The 17342-nt window shown below is 44.6% G+C and overlaps 1 protein-coding gene across 2 annotated transcripts in view; it reads right to left on the reverse strand.

The window, feature by feature from the left end:
- LOC139563621 (tau-tubulin kinase 2-like) overlaps window positions 1–11072 on the reverse strand; it is a 56646-nt gene extending 45574 nt beyond the window's left edge. The window contains exon 1 of one of the 2 annotated variants that reach the window (XM_071382458.1): window positions 10797–11072. The gene's annotated coding sequence lies outside the window, so the exon portion shown is untranslated. Of the gene's footprint in view, window positions 1–9702; window positions 9994–10796 lie in introns of those variants that run through there. The other variant, XM_071382457.1, reaches the window with a different exon arrangement.
- Between the last annotated feature and the right edge of the window lie 6270 nt (window positions 11073–17342).

Genomic DNA, 17342 nt, shown 5'->3' on the forward strand with positions numbered 1-17342 from the left:
CTCATGGTCATTGGAGAGGACCTTAAACTCTCATGGTCATTGGAGAGGACACTAAACTCTCATGGTCATTGGAGAGGCCACTAAACTTTCAAGACTGTCGGTCTGATCGAGGCGTAAAACCATGCTTGAAACTCCTGTTGTAAATCTGCATTTGTTAAATGGATGCCACACGCGCAATTGAAGGATCAGAGAAATAAACATGGTAGCAATGGAACACTTGGATTCAAAGGCCAAAACTGCTTTCTAAATTGTTTTCCAGCGATTGTATGAAGAATTGTTGTGCTTGTCAGAATACATGTTTCCCTCCTATGGTTCTCGCAACTTGAATGCTCCTCGAGAGGAACATTAATCTTGCATAGAACACACAACAACAAGCCGACTAGGTAAATAGGTCAACTATTCTACTATAGTTTTAATAACAATATTACATGGCAAAAATAGTACCACTGGACAGTTCCATCCTGAGTGATAAATCACAGCCTTTGAATGACTTTGCCAGCAGCTACAGTAAGCTCCTCACCGCTGTCTGAGTTGAGCGCTGCTGTGGTACGCATTATATACTATTTCATTCCCTTCATCTGAACATCGGAGTGTCATCAACAATCATGCATGTCAGTTCAGTGCCCACATCGTAACAGAGAAAATAAAATATTTGGGAATATATTTTGTAGAACAGACATGCTTCTGTCTAGATTAGCCTATGTCATATCCAAACCCGTGTTGCGGATCTACACTGATCTCAAAAAAGACCTCTTCAGAATCCATATGACGGAAATCCTTCGCAGTGACGGAGAACATTAACCACTGGGTGTGCAGAAGGAATGTCAAGTAGCCTGTGGAGATGATAGCTAATGACAGCTGAGGCCTAGGCCTATGGAGATGATAGCTAATGACAGCTGAGGCCTAGGCCTGTAGAGATGATAGCTAATGACAGCTGAGGCCTAGGCCTGTGGAGATAATAGCTAATGACAGCTGAGGCCTAGGCCTGTGGAGATGATAGCTAATGACAGTTGAGGCCTAGGCCTGTGGAGATGATAGCTAATGACAGTTGAGGCCTAGGACTGTGGAGATGATAGCTAATGACAGCTGAGGCCTAGGCCTGTGGAGATGATAGCTAATGACAGTTGAGGCCTGTGGAGATGATAGCTAATGACAGTTGAGGCCTAGGCCTGTGGAGATGATAGATAATGACAGTTGAGTCCTAGGCCTGTGGAGATGATAGCTAATGACAGCTGAGGCCTAGGCCTGTGGAGATGATAGCTAATGACAGTTGAGGCCTGTGGAGATGATAGCTAATGACAGTTGAGGCCTAGGCCTGTGGAGATGATAGATAATGACAGTTGAGGCCTGTGGAGATGATAGCTAATGACAGCTGAGGCCTAGGCCTGTGGAGATGATAGCTAATGACAGTTGAGGCCTAGGCCTGTGGAGATGATAGCTAATGACAGCTGAGGCCTAGGCCTGTGGAGATGATCGCTAATGACAGCTGAGGCTAGGCATGTGGAGATGATAGCTAATGACAGTTGAGGCCTAGGCCTGTGGAGATGATAGCTAATGACAGCTGAGGCCTAGGCCTGTGGAGATGATAGCTAATGACAGTTGAGGCCTAGGCCTGTGGAGATGATAGCTAATGACAGCTGAGGCCTAGGCCTGTGGAGATGATAGCTAATGACAGTTGAGGCCTAGGCCTGTGGAGATGATAGCTAATGACAGTTGAGGCCTAGGCCTGTGGAGATGATAGCTAATGACAGCTGAGGCCTAGGCCTGTGGAGATGATAGCTAATGACAGTTGAGGCCTGTGGAGATGATAGCTAATGACAGTTGAGGCCTAGGCCTGTGGAGATGATAGATAATGACAGTTGAGTCCTAGGCCTGTGGAGATGATAGCTAATGACAGCTGAGGCCTAGGCCTGTGGAGATGATAGCTAATGACAGTTGAGGCCTGTGGAGATGATAGCTAATGACAGTTGAGGCCTAGGCCTGTGGAGATGATAGATAATGACAGTTGAGGCCTGTGGAGATGATAGCTAATGACAGCTGAGGCCTAGGCCTGTGGAGATGATAGCTAATGACAGTTGAGGCCTAGGCCTGTGGAGATGATAGCTAATGACAGCTGAGGCCTAGGCCTGTGGAGATGATCGCTAATGACAGCTGAGGCTAGGCATGTGGAGATGATAGCTAATGACAGTTGAGGCCTAGGCCTGTGGAGATGATAGCTAATGACAGCTGAGGCCTAGGCCTGTGGAGATGATAGCTAATGACAGTTGAGGCCTAGGCCTGTGGAGATGATAGCTAATGACAGCTGAGGCCTAGGCCTGTGGAGATGATCGCTAATGACAGCTGAGGCCTAGGCCTGTGGAGATGATAGCTAATGACAGCTGAGGCCTAGGCCTGTGGAGATGATAGCTAATGACAGCTGAGGCCTAGGCCTGTGGAGATGATAGCTAATGACAGCTGAGGCCTAGGCCTGTGGAGATGATAGCTAATTACAGCTGAGGCCTAGGCCTGTGGGCCATATGAACAAAACTTGGCTATTGAAAATTGACCCCTTGGGTTGAGAAGTAGCCTAGGCTTGGTTCCTGGTGCAGCCGTCCCACACAAGCTCTCTCTCATCCCACAGCACCACCACACATACCCAGCATCCCCCCAACACACGCAGACAGCAGGGCTACTCAAGGAATAGACTACATCGGGGTTGGGATCAATTCCATTTCAATTCCAGTCCATTATGGAAATTCCAATTATCTTCAATGTTTTTCAATGGGTAAAATGTGTCACGCCCTGACCTTAGAGATCCTTTTTATGTCTCTATTTTGGTTGGTCAGGGCGTGAGTTGGGGTGGGCATTCTATGTTTTGTTCTGTGTGTTGTATTTCTATGTGTTTGGCCTGGTATGGTTCCCAATCAGAGGCAGCTGTCAATCGTTGTCTCTGATTGAGAACCATACTTAGGTAGCCTGTTCCCATCTGTGTTTGTGGGTAGTTGTTTTCTGTTGTGTGTCTGCACCAGCCAGAACTGTTACGGTCGTTATTTTTGTTATTTCTGTGTTCATTAAATAAATATGGACACGTACCACGCTGCACCTTGGTCCTCTCCTTCCAACAGCCGTTACAAAATGTGGAATTGGAATTTGGTTTACTTTCTGAATTGACTGGAATTGAAATTTAATTGACCCCACCTCTGGGTTACAGAGTTCAATAAATCTAAAATGTATGCAAGCTTCACTCTATAGAATATCTATACCCTCTATATATAACATATCTATACCCTCTATATATAACATATCTATAACAGAACCAAGAGACGAGACATTTGTGTAACAACAAACCAAGTCAGGTCTATTTCAGTGTTGACTAGACCAGTCACTGACGTGTAACAACAAACCAAGTCAGACCTATTTCAGTGTTGACTAGACCAGTCACTGACATGTAACAGACTCGTAGTGTTTGATCATTTAAATGCTTCCAAGACTCTGCCACTTTCCTGTCGTAAAACACATTCGACCTCAATGATATTCTCACATAAGGAATTTTTACGAGTTATAGCCTACTTTATTAGCAAACTCTCAAAAGTGATGAGAACTTATTTTAAGCATTCTGTGTGAGGAAGTAGGCTTCTCTAGCATTCTGTGTGAGGAAGTAGGATACTCTAGCATTCTGTGTGAGGAAGTAGGCTACTCTAGCATTCTGTGTGAGGAAGTAGGATACTCTAGCATTCTGTGTGAGGAAGTAGGATATTCTAGCATTCTGTGTGAGGAAGTAGACTACTCTAGCATTCTGTGTGAGGAAGTAGGCTACTCTAGCATTCTGTGTGAGGAAGTAGGCTACTCTAGCATTCTGTGTGAGGAAGTAGACTACTCTAGCATTCTGTGTGAGGAAGTAGGCTACTCTAGCATTCTGTGTGAGGAAGTAGACTACTCTAGCATTCTGTGTGAGGAAGTAGGCTACTAGCATTCTGTGTGAGGAAGTAGGCTACTCTAGCATTCTGTGTGAGGAAGTAGGCTACTCTAGCATTCTGTGTGAGGAAGTAGACTACTCTAGCATTCTGTGTGAGGGAGAAGGCTACTCTAGCATTCTGTGTGAGGAAGTAGGCTACTCTAGCATTATGTGTGAGGAAGTAGGCTACTATAGCATTCTGTGTGAGGAAGTGGGATACTCTAGCATTCTGTGTGAGGAAGTAGACTACTCTAGCATTCTGTGTGAGGTAGAAGGCTACTCTAGCATTCTGTGTGAGGAAGTAGGCTACTCTAGCATTCTGTGTGAGGAAGTAGACTACTCTAGCATTATGTGTGAGGTAGAAGGCTACTCTAGCATTCTGTGTGAGGAAGTAGGCTACTCTAGCATTCTGTGTGAGGAAGTAGGATACTCTAGCATTCTGTGTGAGGAAGTAGGATACTCTAGCATTCTGTGTGAGGAAGTAGACTACTCTAGCATTCTGTGTGAGGAAGTAGGCTACTCTAGCATTCTGTGTGAGGAAGTAGGCTACTCTAGCATTCTGTGTGAGGAAGTAGACTACTCTAGCATTCTGTGTGAGGAAGTAGGCTACTAGCATTCTGTGTGAGGAAGTAGGCTACTCTAGCATTCTGTGTGAGGAAGTAGGCTACTCTAGCATTCTGTGTGAGGAAGTAGGCTACTAGCATTCTGTGTGAGGAAGTAGGCTACTCTAGCATTCTGTGTGAGGTAGAAGGCTACTCTAGCATTCTGTGTGAGGAAGTAGGCTACTCTAGCATTCTTTGTGAGGAAGTAGGATACTCTAGCATTCTGTGTGAGGTAGAAGGCTACTCTCGCATTCTGTGTGAGGAAGTAGGCTACTCTAGCATTCTGTGTGAGGAAGTAGGATACTCTAGCATTATGCAAAGAGCCTCAGAGCACTCTTTGCTTACATGACATAACATCACAATGTCACAGTGTATCACCAGCACAGGAGCAGTCCCATGATGCAACGGGACAGGGGTGGGAAACGTCAATTACAGCACAGATGCAGACACAGTTAGATAACAGTGAAATCAAGAAGACAGTGAAATTTGATACAATGTCGTTGACACGTTGTTGGACTCCCACACACACAGTGGCCCTAGCGCTGCATCTCTCTCGCTCTTCCTAGATAAGACTAGCAGAGCAGCATGCATTTAGTGTGTTGTCGTACAGTCAGGGAACATACAGTCAGGGAACCCCAACCGTCATCTCTCTGTGTGAGAAGCCACCAATAAAACACACTCTGCATTAGCCTAAGTTTCAAGGTCACAGACGGTCTAATCCGATCTCCTGACTCTCTGGAGTCAGATACATTCCTGTTAGAAAATGAGCACTTTTTTGTACAGTGGGAGTAAAATATTTTCTTCAATCTCTCCATCTGGGCAATTCATAAAGCATCTCTGAGTAGAAGTGCAGTTTTGACTTTCAGATCACAATGAATAAGATTACAGTATTTATTTATTTTACCTTTATTTAACTAGGTAAGTCAGTTAAGAACAAATTCTTATTTTCAATGACGGCCTAGGAACAGTGGGTTAACTGCCTTGTTCAGGGGCAGAACGACAGATTTTTACCATGTCAGCTCGGGGATCCAATCTTGCAACCTTGTGGTTACAAGTCCAACGCTCTAACCACTAGGCTAACTGCCGCCCCTGTGTATGGACAGGGAAGACCTGATGTAACGCCTGTCGTCGGAAGGAGTGGAATAAAGCGCAGCGTGAAAAGTGTTCATTTATTATCAAAAAACACTCGAACAAAGTAACAAAACGAAAGCGAACAGTTCTGTCAGGTAACAGAAACTAAACAGAAAACAACTACCCACAAAACACAGGTGGGAAAAAGGCTACCTAAGTATGATTCCCAATCAGAGACAACGATAGACAGCTGCCTCTGATTGGGAACCACACTTGGCCAAAAACAAAGAAATAGGAAACATAGAATGCCTACCCTAATCACACCCTGACCTAACCAAATAGAGAAATACAACAGCTCTCTAAGGTCAGGGCGTGACACCTGATCCTAGAATAGCACTCCTACTTTGAGATAATTTATGAATACAGGTACAGAAGGCTGCCTGCTGCTTCAGAGCCAGCCCAGAACCACCCCACTCAGCCAGCAGGTGGCTGGTCCACACTGTTGTAGTTGAGACCCAAATGGCACCATATTCCCTATTGAGTGCACTACTTTTGACCAGAGCCCTATGGCCCCAGTTAAAAGTAGTGCACTATAAAGGGAATATTTAAATGTGCTGGAAGACTAGGCTGCATGTCACAGTAATAAAGCAGTCATGATGAGATGATAGGCCTACTTCCATTCCTATTAGTCTGAGCAGTCACACATCCACACACACACACACACACACACACACACACACACACACACACACACACACACACACACACACACACACACACACACACACACACACACACACCCCCCCCACACACACACACACACACACACACACACACACACACACACACACACACACACACACACACACACACACACACACACATATACAGCCCCCCACACACACACAGCCACACACACACACAGCCCCACACACACACACACACACACACACACACACACACACACACACACACACACACACACACACACACACACACACACACACACACACACACACACACACACACACACACACACACACACACACACACACACACACACACACACACACACACACACACACACACACACACACACACACACACACACACACACACACACATTTGCCTCCCCCATCACACACAAACATGTGTCAAGTCAACACGGTAAATAGGAGTCATTAAACTAGGGGAAACACCTCCAATGTTTGCTAATCTAATTCATTAGTGGGTTAGAGCAGCCTCAGCCTGGTCTAATGGACCAGAGACGTCCTCCTCTATGGGTGACTCAAATGGTGCCCTATTCCCTATGAACCCTGGACAAAAGTAGTGCACTATGTAGTAGAGGTCGACCGATTAATCGGCATGGACGATTCAAGTTTTCATAACAATCGGTAATCTGCATTTTGGGACGACCGATTATGGCCGATTACATTGCAATCCACGAGGAGACTGCGTGGCAGGCTGACCACCTGTTACGCGAGTTCAGCAAGGAGCCAAGGTAAGTTGCCAGCTAGCATTAAACTTACCTTATAAAAAACAATGAATCTTAACATAATCACTAGTTAACTACACATGGTTGATGATATTACTAGTTTAACTAGCTTGTCCTGCGTTGCGTATAATCAATGTGGTGCCTGTTAATTTATCATCGAATCACAGCCTACTTCGCCAAACGAGTGATGATTTAACAAAAGCGCATTCGCATCAGGGTATATGCAGCAGTTTGAGCCACCTGGCTCGAAGCAAACTGTGTGAAGACCATTTCTTCCTAAATAAGACCGTAATGAATTTGCCAGAATTGTACATAATTATGACAGAACATTGAAGATTAGGAAGATTAGGCTGGCAATACTATAGTGCCTATAAGAACATCCAATAGTCAAAGGTATATGAAATACAAATGGTATAGAGAGAAATAGTCCTGTAATTCCTATAATAACTACAACCTAAAACTTCTTAACTGGGAATATTGAAGACTCATGTTAAAAGGAACCACCAGCTTTCATATGTTCTCATGTTCTGAGCAAGAAACTTAAACAATATATTTTTTACATGGCACATATTGCACTTTTAGATTCTTCTCCAACACTGTGTTTTTGCATTATTTAAACCAAATTGAACATGTTTCATTATTTATGTGAGACTAAATAGATTTTATTTATGTATTATATTAAGTTAAAATTAAAGTGTTCATTCAGTATTGTTGTAATTGTCATTATTACAAAAATATATAAAAATTTAAAAAATGCCAGATTAATCGGCATCTGCTTTTTTTGGTCTTCCAATAATCGGTATCGGTATTGGCGTTGAAAAATCATAAATCGGTCAACCTCTACTCTGTAGGGAATAGGGTGCCATTTGGGATGCTGACCTCTGGAGATTAAAGGAGTGTCTGATTCCCTAGCTGCTGCTGCCTGGGCCTGGCTGTTCAGTCATCTCTCTGTTTAAAGCCATGGAGCCTATTTTTTCCCCCACCTTTATTTAACCAGGTAGGCTAGTTGAGAACAAGTTCTCATTTATAACTGCGACCTGGCCAAGATAAAGCAAAGCAGTTCGACACATACAACAACACAGAGTTACACATGGAATAAACAAACGTACAGTCAATAATACAGTAGAAAAAGTATATATACAGTGTGTGCATATGAGGAAAGATAAGGGAGGTAAGGCAATAAATAGGCCATGGTGGCGAAGTAATTACATAATAGCAATTAAACACTGGAAAAGTAGATGTGCAGCCTAGCCCTGGAGCCTAGCCCTGCAGCCTAGCCCTGGAGCCTAGCCCTGGAGCCTAGCCCTGCAGCCTAGCCCTGGAGCCTAGCCCTGGAGCCTAGCCCTGGAGCCTAGCCCTGCAGCCTAGCCTAGCCCTGGAGCCTAGCCCTGGAGCCTAGCCCTGGAGCCTAGCCCTGGAGCCTAGCCTAGCCCTGGAGCCTAGCCCTGGAACCTAGCCCTGGAGCCTAGCCCTGGAGCCTAGCCCTGGAGCCTAGCCCTGGAGCCTAGCCTAGCCCTGGAGCCTAGCCCTGGAGCCTAGCCATGGAGCCTAGCCATGGAGCCTCCCCTCAGAGCATGATGATAGTCAGGAGTGAGTGGGCATGATACTAGTGAATGATGTTGGGGTTGTCTCTCAATATCTGAACCTCCCTAAAGTACTTGCAGACTACTGTATTGCTCAATTACTGTATAAAGAATGTATTGATCGTATGTGAGACTCTGTACTGTAAAGTTTGCCTGTTGATAAGCTATTCTTCTCAACTAATGAGTTGCTCTGGATCTTGAATCACATGGCATAAAAATCATGTAATGGCTAACATCCTTATATGCCATGTCAAGCTATGAATGAAGTATTGTCTGTACCACACATGACTATGCAGCTACAGTACTCTCTCTCTCTCTCCCTCACACACACACACACACAGACACAGACACAGACACAGACATAGTCACACACACACACGTCAGTTTAACATAACCATAATATGACGTGAGTGATTGATTAGAAACAACGCTATGAAGTTATGTCTGTTGACATAAATGGCTGTCTGTCATACTGGGGCTGCTATACCGCCAACGAACAAGCTCGAGACAAATATATCCACTAGCACTACGCTTCTGATTTGATTACCAGAATAAAAATGTCATGACGACAATGCACGATATAAATTCCCTCTAGTAACAGTCAGCTGTTACAATGTAATAACTATATAACTAACTAATTGGTGTGTTACAATGTGTAACCACCGCGCCTGTGTTGTTGCTTTACGAAGCTGCGTAGCTAGCCTAGCGTTGCTACAGCAGATTTACCATTGCGCGTACACGCACATTGATTGCAAACACGGGCTATACTAGAGTGCCTCTTTTAGCTATTGGTTAGCATAAAGATAATCAACCTACTAAGGCTATGGGGAAACTGCGTTCTAAAATATAATCTTGATGCATCTAGTTATGGAGCGACCTTGGCAGCGATGATACATTGCGTCAGTCCTTTTAAAATGTAGCTAAAGTGGCCTACTGCATTCGTGCATGTTGACGTCAGCCAATGTTAGCTAGCTAGCTATCTATCAGCATCCGTTTGCATAGCAGCGGTGTCCATACCTTGACCGCTCCAATCCTTGATCCGAAAGGAGCCGGGTGTGGTTACAAATAATCCTCTATGTTTGTCTTGATGGAATGTTGAGACATTGAGTGGAATTCAATAGCGGGCGCGTTATGCATGCAACGTTGATTCTGCACTGAGGTTTACAAACAGACATGTGAATTCAGCAGTGACATAATGAGTTTGATTTAATCGTCCCTTTTCTCCTTCTCTCTCCCTGTCACCTCAGCATCTCTCTCTCTCTCTCTATCGCTGCAGATTCCTGACGTGACTAACGGTATCAGCCAGCCTGACTGCGCGCTCGTTCACGATCATATCCCCCTCGCAACAGCTCGCTATGTAAAATCATTCGTGATTTAAAGCGCTAGTGCAAGTGTACTTATGTTTCATGAGCATGGCCGCGCCCAATATTCCATAGGAAGTTCCCGGACTTTAGTTACTGTTACTAGGTCTTGCAAACATCATATTACAATTTCACCTCTTCTATTCTATTCTGGTGTATTTTCATGTAATTGTTTTCATCAATGAAGATCCAGATATGACAGCGTTGTAGATTTTGGTGCAACATGCTTCTGCACAATATCATGTGTTCTTTGGTATTGTCTCTTTATCACAACTTTAAGAGTTATTGCATTAACAACCACTATTCACAGAACATTTGATGACAGCTAAGAAATATATTTTTTAGGGGTAAATACTTCAAAGGAGCTTGATGAGAATGTTCAAAACTGCTCATATAGTTTTTGGAGCCAATCCCAAACAATTACATCTACCTCAAATTCTTGCCACTTGATTATTGCTGACCTGTTATATGAGCATGTGCTAGGTTTTCTGACGGTGCTTACACCTATCTATTTGTGCATACATTTTCAGAAGTGCAAGACGTCCCCAGGATCCCGGATTTCACTAATCGATTACGTATCCATGCACAAGACAGTACAGTATACAACTCTGTTGTATTTCCTTTTAGCTACCTCAAAACATAATCTGAGAGGAGTCGTTTCGTGTGTAACAGTTAGCTTGATCTAGCTATGATCGCCAATGGAAATCAAACGGTCTGAACGCCAGCTAGTAGCTAATGTAGCTAGCCTACCGTGTGTTCATGTTGCTCTCGCCAGTTCTGGCAGTATTCTGTCCAGTAGATTCCCACCGCTCTCTCATCACTACAGGATGCCCAAGCTCTTCGGAGCGCTAGTTCTTGTCGGACTGGCTCTGGCGTGCTTAGCTTCCTGGGTGCTGGAGAGCTATAACACCCCCAACACAGTGTACGGCTGTCTAGCGGCCGGTGTTGTGCGGAAAGGCTGGGATGGAGAGGAGGCTCGTAGTAGGACCAGTTTTCCTCCGTAACCCGGCGGCGAATTGGATAACATATTCTGATTCGTGCAGGAGAGTGGATCCAGCTGCTTACTCGATTTTCTATCTAAATGCTAACTGGCTAGCTAAGGGCTGTCACTGTCACTGACTGGCAGGGACGGGTGACAGCTATTAGCGAGTAGCTAAGTAACCCGATTGCCTAGTAGTAGTGGCTTATCATGTAAAAAAAACTACACTGAATGCGGTCACAGACAGACCAGTTAGTTGCCTTATTGGGTGCTGTACTGTCATGCATGGACAAAGCAAAGTTTGCACCAGCCAGGCGAGCCAGCCATCGAGATAATACTGTTATTAACAGGTTGTAAGACTTTGAACACTGTTGTAACCACACTGAACAAAAATATAAATGCAACATGTAAGGTTTTGGTCCCATGTTTCATGAGCTGAAATAAAAGATCCCAGAAATGTTCCATAGGCACAAAAATATTATTTCTCTCCAATTTTGAGAACAAATTTGTTTACATCCCTGTTAGTGAGCATTTCTCCTTTGCCAAGATAATCCATCCACCTGACAGGTGTGGCATATCAAGAAACGGATTAAACCACATGATCATTACACAGGTGCATCTTCTGCTGGGCCACTCTAAAATGTATAGTTTTGTCACACAACACAATGAATGCCATGTCTGTATGTCCTACCGGCCTCACAACCTCAGAACACATGTAACCACGCCAGCCCAGAACCTCCACATCCGGCTTCTTCACCTGTGGGACGTCTGAGACCAGCCTCCCGGACAGCTGATGAAACTGGGTTTGCACAAGTGAACAATTTCTGCACTAAACATCTCAGGAAAGCTCATCTGTGTGATCGTCATCCTCAACAGGGTCTTGACCTGACTGCAGCTCGGCGTCGTAACCGATTTCAGATGTCTAAAGTTTTGAGGGAGCGTGCAATTGGCATTTTGACTGCAGGAATGTCCACCAGAGCTGTTGCCAGATAATTGAATATTAATTTCTTTACCATAAGCCGCACTCCAACGTCATTTTAGAGAATTTGTCAGTATGTCCTACCGGCCTCACAACCTCAGAACACATGTAACCACGCCAGCCCAGAACCTCCACATCCGGCTTCTTAACCTGTGGGACGTCTGAGATCAGCTAACCCAAGGACTGGAATTGCCCACCCCTGCGTACAGCCTATTTGCATAATAACTACAGTATGTCTTTATGCAACTCCATACATGACAGACTCAGATGGACCTGTGTACATCCTTCAGGACTGAGAGCCACAGCTGCAACCAGTCCATCTGGTTTGGCCACTATACCACTTCAACTGTTATCTCCCCTCCTCCAGGGGTGAAAGAGGTGATGAGGTAACAATAGTGTGTGTGTGTGTGTGTGGTTGCAAGGGGTGATTAGGTAACAGAAGAATGTTTGTGGGTTAAGTTTCTATTGAGTCAATCTGGTTTCTCTGCTCTCCTTGTTACTGTATCGCTAACGCCAACACCCCATACAACACAGCATTTCCATTTAATCCCATATGGATATGTTATGGACAAAGAACAACTTCTAAAAGTTAGAATACCTCATGAAACAAGTTACTATCTGGTAACTATGGAAGTGTCATGGTTGTTATAACAACCATGTCATTTTTGCCTGAGTGTGTGTACAATGTCATCCATTTCATGTGATATGTGTAAGAATATGTCGAAGATAAATACACAATCCCTCAACCCTGTTAATAGGACCTTCTTGTTTTCCTCTTTAAAGAAATGAATACATGTAAGAGGATATGAGAGGAAGCTTCTATTAGTCACCATGCTTTCAGCAGATGTCAATCCATTTGGTGCGTTCCAGCACCTGGGACCTCTTCAGGATGTTGTGATAGACCTGCCACTATACCTCATGCTACAGGGAGTCCACCTTGCTCTCCATCTTCACATCTGTCAGGTCACCTGTTAGGTGGACAGACATTTTTCATGTTGGCTCCCCCTGTCTCTGCAGATGTGTTTGATGACCTTTCCCTATGTCGTACTGTATTCTAAACCTGGTCTCTCTGGTCCCCTCAGGATCATAACCCTGGTCTCTCTGGTCCCCTCGGGATCCTAACCCTGGTCTCTCTGGTCCCCTCAGGATCCTAACCCTGGTCTCTCTGGTCCCCTCAGGATCCTAACCCTGGTCTCTCTGGTCCCCTCAGGATCATAACCCTGGTCTCTCTGGTCCCCTCAGGATCCTAACCCTGGTCTCTCTGGTCCCATCAGGATCATAACCCTGGTCTCTCTGGTCCCCTCAGGATCCTAACCCTGGTCTCTCTGGTCCCCTCAGGATCATAACCCTGGTCTCTCTGGTCCCCTCAGGATCATAACCCTGGTCTCTCTGGTCCCATCAGGATCATAACCCTGGTCTCTCTGGTCCCATCAGGATCATAACCCTGGTCTCTCTGGTCCCCTCGGGATCCTAACCCTGTTCTCTCTGGTCCCCTTAGGATCCTAACCCTGGTCTCTCTGGTCCACTCAGGATCATAACCCTGGTCTCTCTGGTCCCATCAGGATCATAACCCTGGTCTCTCTGGTCCCCTCAGGATCATAACCCTGGTCTCTCTGGTCCCCTCAGGATCCTAACCCTGGTCTCTCTGGTCCCCTCAGGATCATAACCCTGGTCTCTCTGGTCCCCTCAGGACCATAACCCTGGTCTCTCTGGTCCCCTCAGGATCATAACCCTGGTCTCTCTGGTCCCCTCAGGATCCTAACCCTGGTCTCTCTGGTCACCTCAGGATCATAACCCTGGTCTCTCTGGTCCCATTAGGATCATAACCATGGTGTCTCTGGTCCCATCAGGATCATAACCATGGTGTCTCTGGTCCCATCAGGATCATAACCCTGTGACCCTGGTCACCTCTGGCCTTCTCTGATGCCCCAGTCACAGCGATTCAAGTTACTGTTAACGGAGTGGAGTTGGGTAAAGTCCGGTCGGCTAGGGGCCCCATGTATGTAGTGCCATGTGACCCCTCGCACTACCTCACTGGGCTGCACACTGTCACAGTCAAACTGGAGGTAACAATCATACCAAACATATTTTACTGTATATAAGACTATAATTATCCCTTTGATGGTAGCCCTTTCCTGCAGTCTAGTGACCAAATCGCCCTCTAGTGGCCTCAAGGGTGGAATGTTATTAGAATTTTTTATAATTAATAAACGTTTCTTTTTTTTAACAGCCGAAGATTCTGTGTTTCTATGTCAAAGGGTTTTGTTGTATTTCAGTCTTCTGTGATGTATATAAAGTGTAATATTGGTATGCAAACTCAAAAACTCAAAATCTGACATGGTACAGGTGTCATCTGTTTTTAAGCAGAACCATGTGTGTGAGGTGTATACATTTGTTTCAATGTAGATTTGTTTAAGACTACCAAGAAACACTCTGTGTGACCCTGATTTAGCCCACTGTAGAAATAAATGACTGAGATCTTTGGAATATTAGTTCTGTCGGTGTTCAAGTGATAATATGCAGCCTCTTATTTTGTGTGTGTGTGTGCATGTGTGTGCACCTGTGTGTGCACCTGTGTGTGTTAGGACGTGGCAGGGCGGTCGGCGGTTCGAGAACAGCTCTTCACTCTGCAAGAGGACCTGTCCCCCAGCTTCGGTTTCTTCTAGTCCTGTATCCTGCTCACTGACCACTACTTCCTGGTAAGAACACAAGGAAGAATACTTGATTTTCCAGTCAGACTTGAGATTCGAACTGCTGACCTTCCAGTTGTTGACCCGCTTTTCTAATCAATCAATCAATCAAATGTATTTACATCAGCAGATGTCCCAAAGTGCTATACAGAAACTCAGCCTAAAACCCCAAACAGCAAGCAATGCAGATGTAGAAGCACGGTGGCTAGGAAAAACCCCCTAGAAAGGCATGAACCGAGGAAAAAACTAGAGAGGAACCAGGCTCTGAAGGGTGGCCAGTCCCCTTCTGGCTATGTCGGGTGGAGATTCAAACAGTACATGGCCATTAAGGCCAGATTGTTCTCCAAGATGTTCAAATGTTCATAGATGACCAGCAGGGTCAAATAATAATCACAGTAGTTGTAGAGGGTGCAACCGATCAGTACATGAGGAGTAAATGACACTTAGCTTTTCATAGCCAGGCATTCAGAGGTCGAAATAGCAGGTGTGGTAGAGAGAGAGTTGAAAACAGCAGGTCTGGGACAAGGTAGCACGTCCGGTGAACAGATCAGGGTTCCATAGCTGCAGGCAGAACAGTTGAAACTGGAGCAGCAGCACGACCAGGTGGATTTGGAACAGCAAGGAGTCATCAGGCCAGGTAGTCCTGAAGCATGGTCGTAGGACTCATACCATGAGGTCCTCTAACATTAACCAACCATGTCTTTACCAGGACTGACTAGCTGTGCTCCGGGAGTTTTAAACTCATATACTGTAACAGTACCATTTGTACTGTCTGTCTACAGGCCCGGGTAGCCTTTCTGGTAGTGATGCTACTGAATATTTGGGTGCTGGTGGCGTTCAGGTTCCTGCCTGCGCCCTCTGTCAGAGGTGAGATCTGCCAGACACTCCTGTCACATCAACCTTGATAATATCAAGCTGGTTGTTACCTGTGTGAAAAGGATTGTTCTCAACCATTTTATACAGTGAAAATGTCAACTCTAGGGATTTTACATCTAATAGTATTCTACATAACCTCATGTTGATAAATACATGTATTGTCTGTTATAGGCAATTTGTTGTCGACAACATTACTTTTTTCTACTTGTTGTTTTCATTCTTAAAGATGCGTTATAAAGGTTTTGTATAATTTCAGCCAATAGTTTTGAAAGCCGAGCCAAAATGGGTCCCCAAAAATGGTGTGCAATGTCATCTATTTTATGTGATATGTGTAAGAATATGTCTTCTGAAATAGGATACTTGTTATTTGGCCATTGGCTAGTTTTATTGCAAAGAATTCTAATTGGTCAAACACAGGCTAGGGCTGGGTTATAAAACTACATGCTGTCCCTTTGTTCTGTGGAGAGAACCACTGGAGAGAATCTCTGGAGAGCATCACTGAGGACAGGGAGAATGAACATCTATGTCACGTTCTGACCTTAGTTCTTTTGTTATTTCTTTGTTTTAGTATGGTCAGGGCGTGAGTTGGGTGGGTTATCTATGTTCGTTTTTCTATGTTGGTTTTTTCGTTTGGCCTGGTATGATTCTAAATCAGAGGCAGGTGTCGTTAGTTGTCTCTGATTGAGAATCATACTTAGGTAGCCTGTTTTCTATTGTGTTTTGTGGGTGGTTGTCTTCCGTGTCTGTGTGTTCCACACGGAACTGTTTCGGTTTAGTTCGTTCACTTTATTGTTTTGTATCTCAGTGTTCAGTTTTGTTCCATTAAATATTCATCATGAACACTTACCACGCTGCTCTTTGGTCCTCCTCTCTTTCTACCAACGAAGATCGTTACAATCTACTTCCAAGCATGATTTGTCCTATTTGAATAAACCTATTTTCCTCCCCCTGATTTGCTTTGGGGTTTGTGTTATTGAAGAATAACATCAACTGCTAACATAGGGTTGAAGTCGGAAGTTTACATACACCTTAGCCAAATACATTTAAACTCAGTTTTTCACAATTACTGACATTTAATCCAAGTACAATTTCCCTGTCTTAGGTCAGTTAGCATCACCACTTTATTTTAAGAATGTGAAATATCAGAATAATAGTAGAGAGAATGATTTATTTCAGATTTTATTTCTTTCATCACATTCCCAGTGGGTCAGAAGTTTACATACACTCAATTGGTATTTGGTAGCATTGCCTTTAAATTGTTCAACTTGGGTCAAATATTTCGGGTAGCCTTCCACGAGCTTCCCACAATAAGTTGGGTGAATTTTGGCCCATTCCTCCTGACAGAGCTGTTGTAACTGAGTCAGGTTTGTAGGCCTCCTTGCTCACACACGCTTTTTCAGTTCTGCCCACACATTTTCTATAGGATTGAGGTCAGGGCTTTGTGATGGCCACTCCAATACCTTGACTTTGTTGTCCTTAAGCCATTTTGCCACAACTTTGGAAGTATGCTTGGGGTCATTGTCCATTTGGAAAACCCATTTGCGACCAAGCTTTAACTTCCTGACTGATGTCTTGAAATGTTGTTTCAATATATCCACATAATTTTCCTACCTCATGATGCCATCTATTTTGTGAAGTGCTCCAGTCCCTCCTGCAGCAAAGCACCCCCACAACATGATGCTGCCACCCCAGTGCTTCACAGTTGGGATGGTGTTCTTCGGCTTGCAAGCGTTTCCCTTTTTCCTACAAACATAACGATGGTCATTATGGCC

Source organism: Salvelinus alpinus, chromosome 34, assembly GCF_045679555.1.
Source record: "Salvelinus alpinus chromosome 34, SLU_Salpinus.1, whole genome shotgun sequence".
Classification (NCBI taxonomy): Eukaryota; Metazoa; Chordata; class Actinopteri; order Salmoniformes; family Salmonidae; genus Salvelinus; species Salvelinus alpinus.